Raw genomic sequence first — 13,440 nt, forward strand, 5'->3', positions numbered from 1 at the left:
GATTTTGTGGGAGGACCAAACATTCTCCGTGTGAGACCTGTTTCAAGTCTGCAGCTCACGTTGCTGTAAAACATCACTAGGAAAGGAGAAAGCACTGGTAAGATTGCAGCATCAGATGGTTGTCTGGATACCACTTATATTGTGGGCATAGAAACCTGCAACACTGTAACAAGAAGCCATAAAATCTCATGCAGAATGTCTCCAGCTGCATACCCATATATTGCGTTTTTAGGGTTTTCTTTCCTCCTCTGCTACCAGCCCGTTGAAAAAGTGATTATTCTTCATTGCTACCATAAAATGTGTATGATTAGTTTGATTTTTCAGTGTTGCAGCATATTTTTCTATGAAACCATAAAGGCTGCAGCCTTGAGTGACCAAAAAAACATGACCTGTCGTTAAGATCTGTATCGTTGTGGATGTGCACAAGGAGCTGAATTCCTCTTGTTCATGAAACTTCCATTCTGACCTGTCCAGATGTTCCGGTTGGTGGTCCTGCCACTTTATTTCCTGGTAGGATTTGCAGGTAGGAGCAGGGCAGGGTTTAGGTGATGCTGACTGAAGCTCACAGGAGCTGCAGTAGCCCAGAATGCAGCCTGGAGACAGTCCAGCTGGGGAACTGCTGCCAGCATTCCTGCAATTCCTCCCCTACAGTTGCCCTTGGGAACGCACCCTGGTAGAAGTCATCCACCGAAAGGCCAAAATTCAGCACAGACAAAAGAGGCTAAGCCTCTCTTCGTGTGCCTGTGCTGTAACTAAACAGCTTGCCCCAAATCTGAGGGAAAAGCCTGTTTCCAGTCAGATATTTTCCCCCTTCACACAGATTTCAGATGACACCACCAATGCATTGGTGTGCACAGCAAAGAGTCTCTTGTCCTTTATGCTGTGTGTTGTAATGTTGTAACCTTGCTGAGATTTTTACATTTTTCTCTTTTTAACACAGATGAGCTCTTAGTCTGCTACTCAGTCCCTGTGCTGGGTGATCACCGAGCTGCTTTGGTCTGGTCTTTAGCATGCTGCAAGTCCAACCTATGTGGTTGAGTATAGGAGTGAAAGCTCTTTCCTGAGCAGCACTCAGGGCCAGAAGATGTAGGGACCTCTCTTCTGCCCGAAAACCTCTTTTGAGGAGAGGTGAGCTGTGCTTCTGTAAGGCATTTTGGGATCACAGTGTGATTCTTGTCACAGACTTGCTGCTAATCTTTGGTATGTTTCCTAAAAGAGCATGCCATTTTATCTCAAATTTAGCAGTTTGCTGAAGAGGGCTTTTGATAGAACTAAAACAGATAAGGATTCTGTAACAAAATGAGTTCCTTTTAAAAGTTGCTTTAACGCAAATAAGTTGTTTGTTCCAGTGGCTTCAGATAAAAATATGCAGTGGAACTGACTTTAAAATGTGAAATGAAAGCGACTTCCCTTTTTCATTGTTAGAGCAGGAATTCAAAAAGTAAATAGCCACAGTGAGATCTAAACTATGTTTTCAAGTTCTTCTGGTTTGAATAAATGTTTCACAGTAGTACAGCTGTAAAAATGTGTAAGCAGTACTTTTATACTCCTCTTACTAAATCTTAAGCTTTTCTTTAAGTATATGGGTTGAAGTCATTGTTTGACAGAGCTGAGTAAATATTCTGTATGCTTACATGGGTTTTAAATGTAACATAGTTGTATTTTTTCTTTTTCTTTTCTTTTTTTTTTCTTTCTTTTTTTTTTTTTTTTTTTTCCTTCAGATAAACTGTTCAAAGTCAAAACTGACCCTGATAAAAAGTGTCTGTGTGTAGTATAGCTGTAAGTATTTATACTATGCTGACTGGTTTGGTTTGAGTTTGAAATTCAGCTATAATTGAACACTCATTCTGTGGTAGACATTATTGTAATTAAAACTCCAATTTTGTTTAAAATTTATTTTTTTCTTAATATTACAGATGTTTCACATTTTTATGGGACTTAACAGACCATTGTAACGCTGTACATAAAGATAGGATAAAGATTGTTGCCTCCAGACTGTGCAAGTAATAGATCAAAATGTTACTGTGACTACAGATGCACCTCAGAGAGGTGGAAATGAGGAGATCCAGGCAACCTAATGTTCACTGTGTCTACAGTTGAGATTTCAGATTTAGAGTCATAGAATGGCTTGGGTTGGAAAGAAGGGACCTTTAAGATCATCTAGTTAAAACCCCCTGCTATAGGCAGGGACACCGCCCTCTAGTGCAGGTTGCTCACAGCCCCATCCAGCCTGGCCTTGAGTACTTCCAGGAAGGGAGCTTCCAGTTTAAAACCACTTCCTTTTGTCCTGTTGCTACCTACTCTTATAAAAGGTCCAGCTTTTCTGTAGGTCCCCTTCAGGTACTGGAAGGCCACTATAAGGTCTCCTTGAAGCCTTCTCTCCTCCAGGCTGAAGAGCCCCAGCTCTCTCAGCCTGTCTTCGTATGGGAGGAGCTCCAACCCCCTGATCATCTTCAAGGCACTCCTCTGGTCCTGCTCCAAGAGCTCTATGTCCTTCTTTTGTTGGGAACTTTGCAGAACTGGATGCAGTACTCCAAGGGAAGTCTCATGAGAGCAGAGTAGAGAGGCAGAGACACCTCCCTTGACCTGCTGGTCACACTTCTCTTGATACAGCCCAGGATATGGTTGACCTTCTGGACTGCAAGCACACATTGCCAGCTCATGGGGAATCTTTCATCATTTCTTGCCAACTTCTGCACCAACATAACCCTTTTCCAGCCAAACAATGCAGCCATTATAGCAGGACACACCTCTGATGAGCTTGTGAGCCAGGCATGTCACACAGGTTGGAACTCCCTTTGCTTTTGAAGGAAAAAATAAATGGTGTTTGTATCTGGCAGCTTTCCTGCACATCCCCTGATTTCATTGGTGCAGCTGAACTGCAGAAAAGAAGCAGATAATTTCATGCCCAGGAACGTGAAAAAGCACAGGTAGAATTTATAATTATAAAGAAATAACTTATGATTTTTCATGGGGGGGGGGAGAATATGTGGGTGAAAGTACCAACTAAGGAAATGTTGGAGTAAGCAGCAGCTAACCAAAAGGCAATAGAAGAGCAGAAAAATTGTAAAATTATTGCCAAAAGACCTTCATTTTAGAATCATTGCTGGAAATTACTGTAATAAGGCACAAATTCTATTGAATATATACACTACTCAAGCCTGACAGTTTAAAAACTGGCAACTGCCTTTTCAAAGAGAAAATTATATATATATATATAAAAGCTTTTGATTCATCAAATGAGAGGCTGGCAGTTAGTATTACCAGTATGCCCTGACCCAAACCAATATAGGCTCTTCTGCTATAAAATATAAGGCATATTTAAAAGAGACTTAAGCATAATAACTGACTTACAAAAGTTGATGTAAGAAACAAGAATTCTTCAAGGAAGAAAAGTATTTCTTCTCAGCTTCTACTGGAAGTCTTACCTTGTTCATACATAGTGAACCTTTCATTCTTTATTACTGAATGCACTTTATGTGATATTGATGCAACCCATATTTTTTGAGATTTTCTTCTCCTCTTCCCACAGTCTGTCTTCTGGAGGCATAATCTTTGATCTATGATGACAATAATTTTCACAGCATATGCAGACAGTGACTGCAGATGGGGAGTAAGTAGCATGAGCAGATGATCATGTGAGAAATAGCAATCCTCTAATCTTGCAAATGTGGAACATGATGTGTCAAACCACACATTCATAAGAAATTTTGGATTCAGTGAGTGCTGCCATTTCCTATACCAGAGACTGCAGGTGCCTCTGAGAATCTGGGACTGTGTGTCCAACATCAGGCTCTGGTAATTAGTGGCCTGCACTGAATCTTATCTTCTAGCAATTATTTTGTGCTTTCATTAGAGTAGTGACTATATGCATTTGTCTTTGATTCTCAAGCCAATTCTTTATGTCAGGCTACTCTCTGTATGCTTAGTCTTTTGAAGAAAAAGTCATCTCTCCCTCTCTCTCCCTTTTGGAAACCCTAAATATATAGTCATTCCTTTGAGCACTTTTTCATGCTTTTAAACTATTCCAGAAGTGAGGATTGTATTTGTTTTCATTATTCTAAGAACATGGCAGATTGTACAATCACAGAATGGCTTGGGTTGGAAAGCATCTTAAAGACCATCATTCTGTTGGCCTGTACCCATATCTGGGATTGCTGTGACCCACGTGTAGCAAGCGCCTTGTACTTGGCCTTGTTGAACCTCACTAGACTTTCAAGCTTGTCCAGGTCCCTTTGGATAGCATTCCTTCCTTCTCCTGTATCAGCTGCACCACTCAGCTTGGTGTTATCAGCAAACTTGCTGAGAGGGCACTTGATTCCACTGTCTAGGTTGTTGATATAGATGTTGAAGAGCAATCATCCTAAGATCCTAAGAACACCTGTGAGATTCCACTTATTACCAGCCTCCAACAGGACACAGAGCCATTGACCACAGCACTGTGGCTGCAACCATCCAACTAGTTCTGTATCCACAGAATAGTTAACCCTTCAAATGTCTCCAACTTAGAGATAAGGATGTGGGGTAGGACCATGTCAAAGGCGTTGCAGATCTATCAGTGAAAGGGAGTAAGCTAGAATTGGTTCTGAGGGAACCATCCTGTTGTATTTCTTACATATTGTCTCTTAGCAAACTTGCAGGTAGTCTTAAAATTGTCTAAGTAAAGTTTTGTTTCATGATTTACAAAGTATCTCATTGGAAATTGTTGTCAGAGGCAAAAATATATTTCAGCTCTTTGATACTAGCTCTGAGACCATTCATTCTTCTCATCTCTGTGGATAAGCATTGTCTATGTGACTACAGCAAGGGGGAAAGGCAATCATCAGCAAGGAGATGTGGTTATTCAATGCCCCTGGATAATGTTTTCCTATGCAGAAGTTGAAGTAAGATTTATATGGAAAGAAATATTACTGTTCTGAGCCTGTAATTAAAAATATATCTTTAATCATACATAGGGATCTGAGATCACATTTTTGAGGCAAACTAATTTTTGGCATTCCAGAAGGTTTGAGTGGAGCACACTGATATCCTTGTAACAAACTCTGTGACTTTGTATCAATATATAATCCTTTAATTATTAAAAACAAACAAACAAACAAACAAAAAAACGAACCCAAACAGTGTGGTGATTCTGTTGCAAGTTATGGTATTGACTGTAGTTTAAGTCATCATCAAGGCTGAACCTCAAGCTTAACTGTACAGACTTCTGTGTTTTGATGTGATGGAAAGGCAGATAGCAGCTGTAGGTTATGTGTGTGTCCAAGGAGTTTAAGAGCTGGTGTATCGGTAGGAAAAAAAATAGTGAGGTAGAGCAATCTTGGATTTCATTCCAATTTACGTCAGTGGGCACTGATTTTATGTCTATTATCTGCAGCTGGGACTCATTCAACTTTTCTCTATCTCCTCTCGTATCTTGTTCCGTTTCTTTCGCGTAGCCTTCTCAGTAATTCTTCCTGAACTCCCATCATATTCACATACTTCTTTTTGAGTCTGAATGATTTCAGCCTACAAATAAAGTTGTGAAGAACTGAAAACAGGGTCACTAACTTGGAAGACTGAGGTAGCCTTGTTGTCTTGGCTTATGATATCAGTGTTGTCTGTAACAAAGAAAATCCACAGCAGTGTAACTTCATTGCCCTACAGTAACATCTGCCTGAAGGGCTGTTTCTTTGATTCGTGCATCCTAAAGATATCTTTTAATATATTTTTTTAATGGTAATATATTCTGGAAATATTTCTTTTAACAGTAAATTCTTAGCCTGACATTTTGTGTATGCTGTGCAGCTCTTGTATTTCACTAGGCTTTTCAAACTTTGAAATCATTCCTGCTGGAGGCTTTGGGCTTCCTCTTTACCCTGGCCGCTGCAACCATTGAGGATTACATTGCCTTTGGCACAGTGTTGCAGCATCATGCTCATAAGGGCCAGAGCTTCAAGAGAAATATTCACCAGGAATTCCTTGTAGGGGATAGTTGGTGTCTGTTCTCACCACAACTTTCTAAACATGATGATCTTGAAGGTCTTTTCCAAACTAAATGATTCTGTGGTTCTCAGGCATTTATGGTGCCGCTCAGCTGGCCGCCTCGGTGCTCATGCAGATAAACAGATGAAACTCCAGGTAGGCTCAAACAAGGGATGCCCAGGAAAATGGTACAAGGTCATTCCCAACTCCAACCCCCCTCCCTCTCCTTATTAACAAAGGTGTCCGTATTGTTACTGGAGGCTCCAATTCTGGAAGCTTCCCCAAACTTGAGAAGCAACTTGCTGGAGTCTGAGGCTGGAATTTCCAATTTTGGCATGTACTCTTCAAAGTAGGCTTTGAGCAATGTTTTTACAACACAGGCTGATCATTGCAGCTTCAGAGAATACTGGAGGTCCCAGCTTCTCATTTATTTCTGGCTTCAGTATATGGTAATCTGGATAACATTCTAGCTTTAGATTTGCATCTGTTTAATATAGCTATGTACCTTCACATGGATGCCATGCTTATTGTCACCTATTGGATGAAATATGAAGAAAATATGAAAGAAAATAAGGCTTTTTTTTTTTTTTCTGAAAAATATTCCATTGGTTTACTGGATTTTACCCTCTATTTAGAAGCTGAGGAATGACAGTTGCAGCCCCTGCTGAGGCTGAGTGCCACAGGGAAAGAAAGGTGTCTCACAACAGAAGGTGGACAACTCTGTAATACTTTAGAAGAGAATTTTATAGTAAGAACTGATGCTCTGCTTGGGACAAAAAACAACACAAAACAAAACAACCTGAATGTGTGATCCTATCCCAGCTCAGCTTGAGTTCAGTGTGAGTTATGGTGCTGACTGATTTCCCTGGGGATGGAACCTCATGCTGTGTATGCAGGAATGTCACTAAACGGGTAGGTGAGTTTTTAGGCTAAACTTGTCAGCCAGAAAAAAAGCAGTGCCTGAAGGCTTAATATTATCTTCCCTGTCCCAGTGTGTCCACTGGGTGATGTTTGTTTTGGCAATGTTTTTTTTTTGAGCTTGCTTGATGGTAAGGAAATTCTTTTGAGACAGTTTGGGTAGCAGAATAAGTTGTGGTTCTGTTTGCAGCTTTATTTGTCTCAGCATCTGGATTTATTATACATCCTGTTTTGCTTGACAGAAAGATTAAGCAGACTTGACAAACTCACAGTTGTAACCTTATCTTTGCAGTCAGAACCCTACAAGTCATGATAAAAGATATGTCGTTAAGATCTGCAAAAGAAAATACTGAAGGAAAAATGGGGTGGAGAAAAAGAGAGAGAGAGAAAGGAAAAGAAGAAGAAAACCATTTGGTTCAACAACTGTCTGCAAGTAGAGCTTGGATGTAGTATCATACTGCATAGTAGTGTTACATAAATACAAGTGATATAGGTCTTTTTTTTATGAGTGTCATAAGTTTTGTTCTGCGTGTGGTAGCTTCACTGATTGATTGCTGTTACCTGGTGGTTTCCCATCCATAAATATTTAATGATATACTGCAGTCAAATCAGGAAGAACTGCATTTATAGGAACAAAAAATCTGTAATTTTTAAGCAATTGATTATAACTGGCTTCACATATCATATTTGTTTCTTATTCCCTCTGACAGCCTGGCAGCTTTTCTCACGCTTCATTTTCTTATCACTTAAAAAAGGCTTATCTTCCTTTTGTGTAAGACCCATGCAAAGGAATTAGTTATGTACTGAAGAGACAGTGAAGATGTCTAAGTACAGAACAGTACCAACTAGGTACTATTAAAAGTACCACCTAAAAATAATCGTAAACTAAGGAAAAATCTTATGCTCAATTGGAAGGGGCAGAAAACACAGTCAGATGTTTTGCTATACTGATGGGATTTCCAGAGTTAACGCTAGCATGTCACTCTAAGTGAAAACTTACCTAGTAAGTGGGGGAGAATGTTCCGTGTTTTGCTTTGTCTGGTGCTGCACAGTTTTAGTTGACCTTCTGAGAGAATGGAAGGACTTCTCATGCAGTCTCTGAATTCTTTCCAGGGACTGACATCTAAGCCACTTCTAAAAAAGGTAAAGCTGGTTTGAGAAACAGTTAGAATAGCTATTTCTTTACCTATTAATTTATTATTTGTGGCCAACAGCTAAGATAATTACAGCACAAATACTTACCAATCTAAACAAATTTTTTTCTTGTCAACCAGGTTGGTTGTGTTACATAGCATTTCTAGCAAGGTAAGTTAGGTGTTCCCATCACTGGGAAGAGTATAAAGGTTGTTAAAGAAAAAATGGAGATTTATTTAAAAGGTTAAGTTTTAATTTATGACAGTTACAGAAGAAAATCTTGTCTGACAACATTATTTATGCCCTATCATTGCATTTATTGGTAGTTTATATATTCTTCTCCTCTACTATATGTCCTTTCTGCTTTCCACAGCTGAGTTATGTTAGCTTTGTCCTCTTGAATCTTTCTCAAACTCTGCACTTTCTTGTCTATATACTGCTTATTAAATATTTATTTAATATATCAAAGAGAATATTGTTTGAAGGTGCATAAAATGATAAGTTTCTGGGTGCACAAACTTCTCTTTGAGGTTACCTGAAGAGCTTACAGCCTGCAAACCTACCAGGTTATTTTTTCCCTAGTCTAATAATAATAACAACAATAGTAATAATAATAAACAGCAACAAACAACAACAACAAACACACACACAAAAGATCCATCTTATCATTCCCTCTATTCCTTGTTTAAATTCAGACCTTTATGTCATTACTGTTGTAATAGTACTTTAGACTGTAGCAACACAAATGACTACTTCAACATAGAAGCAATATAACATTTCTCAAAGTTTTCAATTTTTGTGATGTGCTACAGGGAAGAAGAATAAATGAACAGTATGGCCTTGTTAGGTAAGTGTGAGTAAAACTGATGCATTTGTATCTTTAGATTTGTGTAGGAGTTAGCACACATACGTTTGAAAGTTCAAAAAGATATGGATACCAACGCGAATCAAAAAGATACGGATACCAATGTTGTTAAGTACATCTTATGATCCTTTAGTAGTGTTTCATGCAGACTAATGGACTAGCATGCATCATTCCCTCAGTATCTTACAATTGTTAGATTTTGTACATTAGAAGTAGGATTTTTTTTATCTTCCAGATGTTTTAAATGTTGATTATGTCTCAGGATGATGCTTTGTGCACGCTTGTGGGGTGCAGTTAAAGATATATGGATATAGAAAAAACCTTTAGATAAGATGATGAAGTGTTCAAGGTAGAAGCCTTCATAATGGTGCAATGGTCTCACAATCATTTTTACCAAATATACATGCAAGCAGACTGCCCAGCAATAAAAATTCGATGTAGCTTATGCAGTGATGCACAATCCCATTGCTGTCAAGTTAGTCAAAGTACATGGGGGCAGCAAAAAGGCATAAATTCTTGTTTATGTCAGCATCGGGAGGGCAGGAGATACTAGACGTCACATAAATCTTTCAGATAAAAAGTTAACCTGCCAGATTTTTTTGAGCAAATTTGAATTCACAGAGTTCATTTATGCTGGATAATTTCTTTCTTTCATGTGATCTCAATTTTTCTGATCTGGTACAGAGAAGTTGAAGGTCACGCTGCCTCACTGAACCGTGCTATGAGATGTTTCTCATGCAGATTTTAACTAGGATTTCGAAGGTCTGTATCAGGCAAGGGAATTAAATCTCTATGAAGTATAGGCATAGTGAATAAGAAGGGAAAATGAACAGGAAGCTTTTTAGCTACATTTCAAACTTCAAATGTAACCTATTATTTTTTTTTTACCCCACTATTACAATTTACTATGGAAAGAGATGACTTCCCCACCTTCCTCCCCCTTTCCTTTTCTATTTCTTTTTCTTCCTCTAGTTTCCCGTACTCCATAGTCTTTGACATATGTATTATTTTGCCATTTTTCATCTACAAGAATTCTTCATGTTCTTCCATAAATGTTACCTCTCACAAACTAATAGCTTTGCTCATAAAAACTGGCAAATGAAGTATTTGTGACCTTGTAGTGAGTTTTAATAAACATTTTAACATTGTTTTTAAAATTCCAACAGTAAGAAAACAGTAACAACTCTTGAGAGATGAAATTATTTCTCATTTTTTGTTGAGTTATAACTCCAAAACATCTAGCAGGGGAGATGTTTTAAGAAGTAAGATTCTGTGGGTAAGATGTGCTGATGTGAGTAAGGGGGAGAATTGAGGTGGACTAAAAATGAAAATTAGAGAAAGATTTTGTGATCAAGGTTAGACTTGAAGCAGCTGTTTTTGCAGCTTGATTGTACTGATATTATAGAATATGCAAACTGGTCTGAGACCTACAACCTTCCTTGGCACAAGCTTGATCAACGACTGAGTTCTCATTAGAAACATTTGCTAGGCTGCTTGGTCAACTGTGCTGACATCAAGCATCGAACCCCTTTGGTAAAACACTACTGGGCTTTATGGTTCTAAATTTCCTGTCTTTCGAAGTAAGTTATGATAACTGCTTGGAATCTTCAAAGTTATGAAATCTGCTTGGAAGAAAACTTTTAAATCTTAGTAGTTGTGGATTAATGGAGAAATAATTATCTCAGGCAAAAAAAAAAAACAACCAGCACTGTATTGCTCAGATGAAGAACCAGTCCCATATAAACAGAGAAATGGTGAATGTTGTGTGCTGTTATCATCATTTTACTTGATTTCGAATTGAGATTTATAGCTAAACATAGGCCCCATATAAAAAGGCTTTTGGAACTCTTCTCGTTTGCTGTAAGTCCTATTTGACTTTGGGATAGCAGGGTTATGGGAGGAATGGTGGTAAGTTGGGTGAACTACAGCCACATCTTGACAAGAACTGGAAACACTGGCCCTGTGTTATTTAAAAACAGGAAGAATATTAATTTATTGTACAAGCCCTAATTTATTCCAGCTAGAAAAAACCCTGGTGAATAATTATGCAATTAAAAAAAAGCAAAACCTTTTTATCGTAATACACCAACCCTTTGTCCAGTAACTTGTCAGATTAATTTAATTATAAAATACAGTCTTAAAAATATACTTGTCTGCAATTGAAAGTGTTTAATCCCTTGAGACAGAAGCTCTGGTTAAACATGAGTTCAGCCAACATAATTCTGCCACATTAGTGTGCATTACCATTTACTAATTCGGAAAGCAAGTTCCATAGATGACTGATCATTAATGTTTATTATGATTACATTACAGTAATTTTGTTTAGTCAATAAACATTTACACTGAATCAAAACATGGTGTTGTAGTGTGTCACGTTGCAACCACTTATCCATGTTCAGATAATTTTGCTTTAACAATACAGCAGGCATACAGGCTTTCTGTTAATTGGTTACACATTAGGCACTTTTTTTTCCATGTGCTCTCTCTGTGCCAGATGAACGAGTGGATGCGATAAGAAAATAGCTGCCGTGTTTCAAACAACAAAAGATCATTTCCAAAAGCTCTCTGCTAGTAATGGGTAGAAATAATCCCTTTACTTCACTGCTTTTAGAACTGGGAATAGCTGATACATGCAGATATTTGCATGCAGTAAAGAAACAATTTATATTTCACTCTGACATGCTTAATTTTTCCCATCAGGGAAGTTGAGGGGGGAAGACTTTGCAAAGGGATGGTCACAGCAAGTTTTATAGGGGCAGGCTTTTTGCAGTACATTTTGGGATTATCCCTAGTGTAGATCTGTGGGAAGATGTTTTCTTAAGTTAGTGAGACCTATGTGATATCCTTCCCTATTAATTGGGAACTGCAAATAGTTCCCCATTTTGGAGGAAAGATGGAGGGAATTGAGTTGTTTTAACAGCATAATGGGGCATTTGGTGGCCCAGAACAGCCTGTAAAAGATGTTCCAAGCTGCACCATTGCTTCAGTAGGGGCTTGGTTGTCCTGCATGAGGCAATAACTCTGCACTTTCATATCTCTGTCCTACTCCAGCATCTGTACTGTTTTCAGTAAATATGTTCTAATTGTGTGTGTGTGTGTCTATGTGTAAGAAAAAAAAGAATTAATACTTTGCTCTCCACAAGGTTCTCTCTGAGGGGAGAAACTGTGGCCAACAGCAACCAAACTTCTCATTTCAGGAGCATGCTACCCTGCATTTATCATCCTCCTTGCTGGGAATTTGCTTTCTTACACAGTGTAAGAATTTTACTTTATCTATTTTGTATAGAGTGGATGATTGCTGTAAATGAATGCAGTGCTAGTAAATATTACACACTGAGGGCATCAAAATGTAGTCTGATTTATCACTGAAGCAAGAGCAACATGGCATGTAAGCAACTCTCACCTTCAACATTAGTAAGTTTGTGTTCTAAATAAGGTCAAACCAACTGGGGTTAAGCGAGTGTTTCAAAATTACAGTTACTATATTTAATAAAAATGTTTACATTTACCATATTTGATGAAAATATTTACTGTTTCTTTTATTCAGTTACTGGTCTCTGCTATCTGTACTGCTACACTCCCACTGGATGAGTGTAGAGTAAGCTTCATATTCATGCTGCTAATAAGAGATGCAAACTGTTTGCATATCATGTTATTGAGCCATCAAGCGTCACCAAACACTATATCACAAATGAAAACTGTTTGTTGATTAGACAATTGCAGCTGTGGCTGCCAGTATAATTGTAAGCGCTAAGGAAATATAAACGAATGCATTTACTCATTCATTCAGATTTCACCATTAGCAGCTTAAGTAGCGATAGCATAGAGGGATGAATGTTTAAGCTTTAAACGTTCAAGAAGCTCTAAAATAAGAGATCTTTCTGCAAACTTCAGAGAGAATTCTGTTGTAACAGATATCAGAATAACTGTAAGTGATGTGGAGAACCAGTGAAACACCTTACTTGCAGTTATGGGCTTGTCACCTCTTTGTTCCTGCAGCTTTGGTAGCTCACTCATTCATGTACAGCCCAGAAACTCGAAGTCTGCTTGTGCTGGGAGAGATGAGGAGAGAGGAGTTTAGGCAGAAGAACCTTCACATCAATAGAGAAAAAAGCTGTGAAGAAGAATTAGTCCAGGATAAAGGAGCTAGGAAAAACATGGAAAACAAGGATCGTGGAGGAAGAAGGGCAAAAAGGAAGGCTGACCGGGGAGAAGGAAGAACGAGGAACTTGGTGGATGAGAAGACAAAAAAAACACGGTGGGAGCTAAAGAAATAATCAAGAGCAACTTAAACATGCACACGCCCTGTAGGTGACCATGTGTCATGCACCATGGAGGTGAGGACCACCAAAGTGTCAAATAGTGAGCACTCTCTTCACACTAATTGCTCTGCCAAGCTGGGACATCAGCTGAGATTTCTACCTGGCATTCTGCTGTGCTGGGAGCTCTGCTATGTGGAGTTGCTTTCTATGATCCAGAACAGTTGTATGGATGTGCTCTGAGTGTTAGAGCAGAGTGTTACTGTCAAGGTGGCTTTAAAAATCCAAAGAAACAAAACAATT

General features: G+C 38.6%; 1 protein-coding gene across 2 annotated transcripts in view; it reads left to right on the forward strand.

Annotated features, from left to right (window-relative positions):
* Positions 1–13,440, forward strand: part of ARHGAP8 (Rho GTPase activating protein 8) — a 76,768-nt gene that overhangs the window by 706 nt on the left and 62,622 nt on the right. The gene's annotated exons all lie outside the window — the stretch shown is intronic.

Source organism: Gallus gallus, chromosome 1 (assembly GCF_016699485.2).
Source record: "Gallus gallus isolate bGalGal1 chromosome 1, bGalGal1.mat.broiler.GRCg7b, whole genome shotgun sequence".
Lineage (NCBI taxonomy): Eukaryota > Metazoa > Chordata > Aves > Galliformes > Phasianidae > Gallus > Gallus gallus.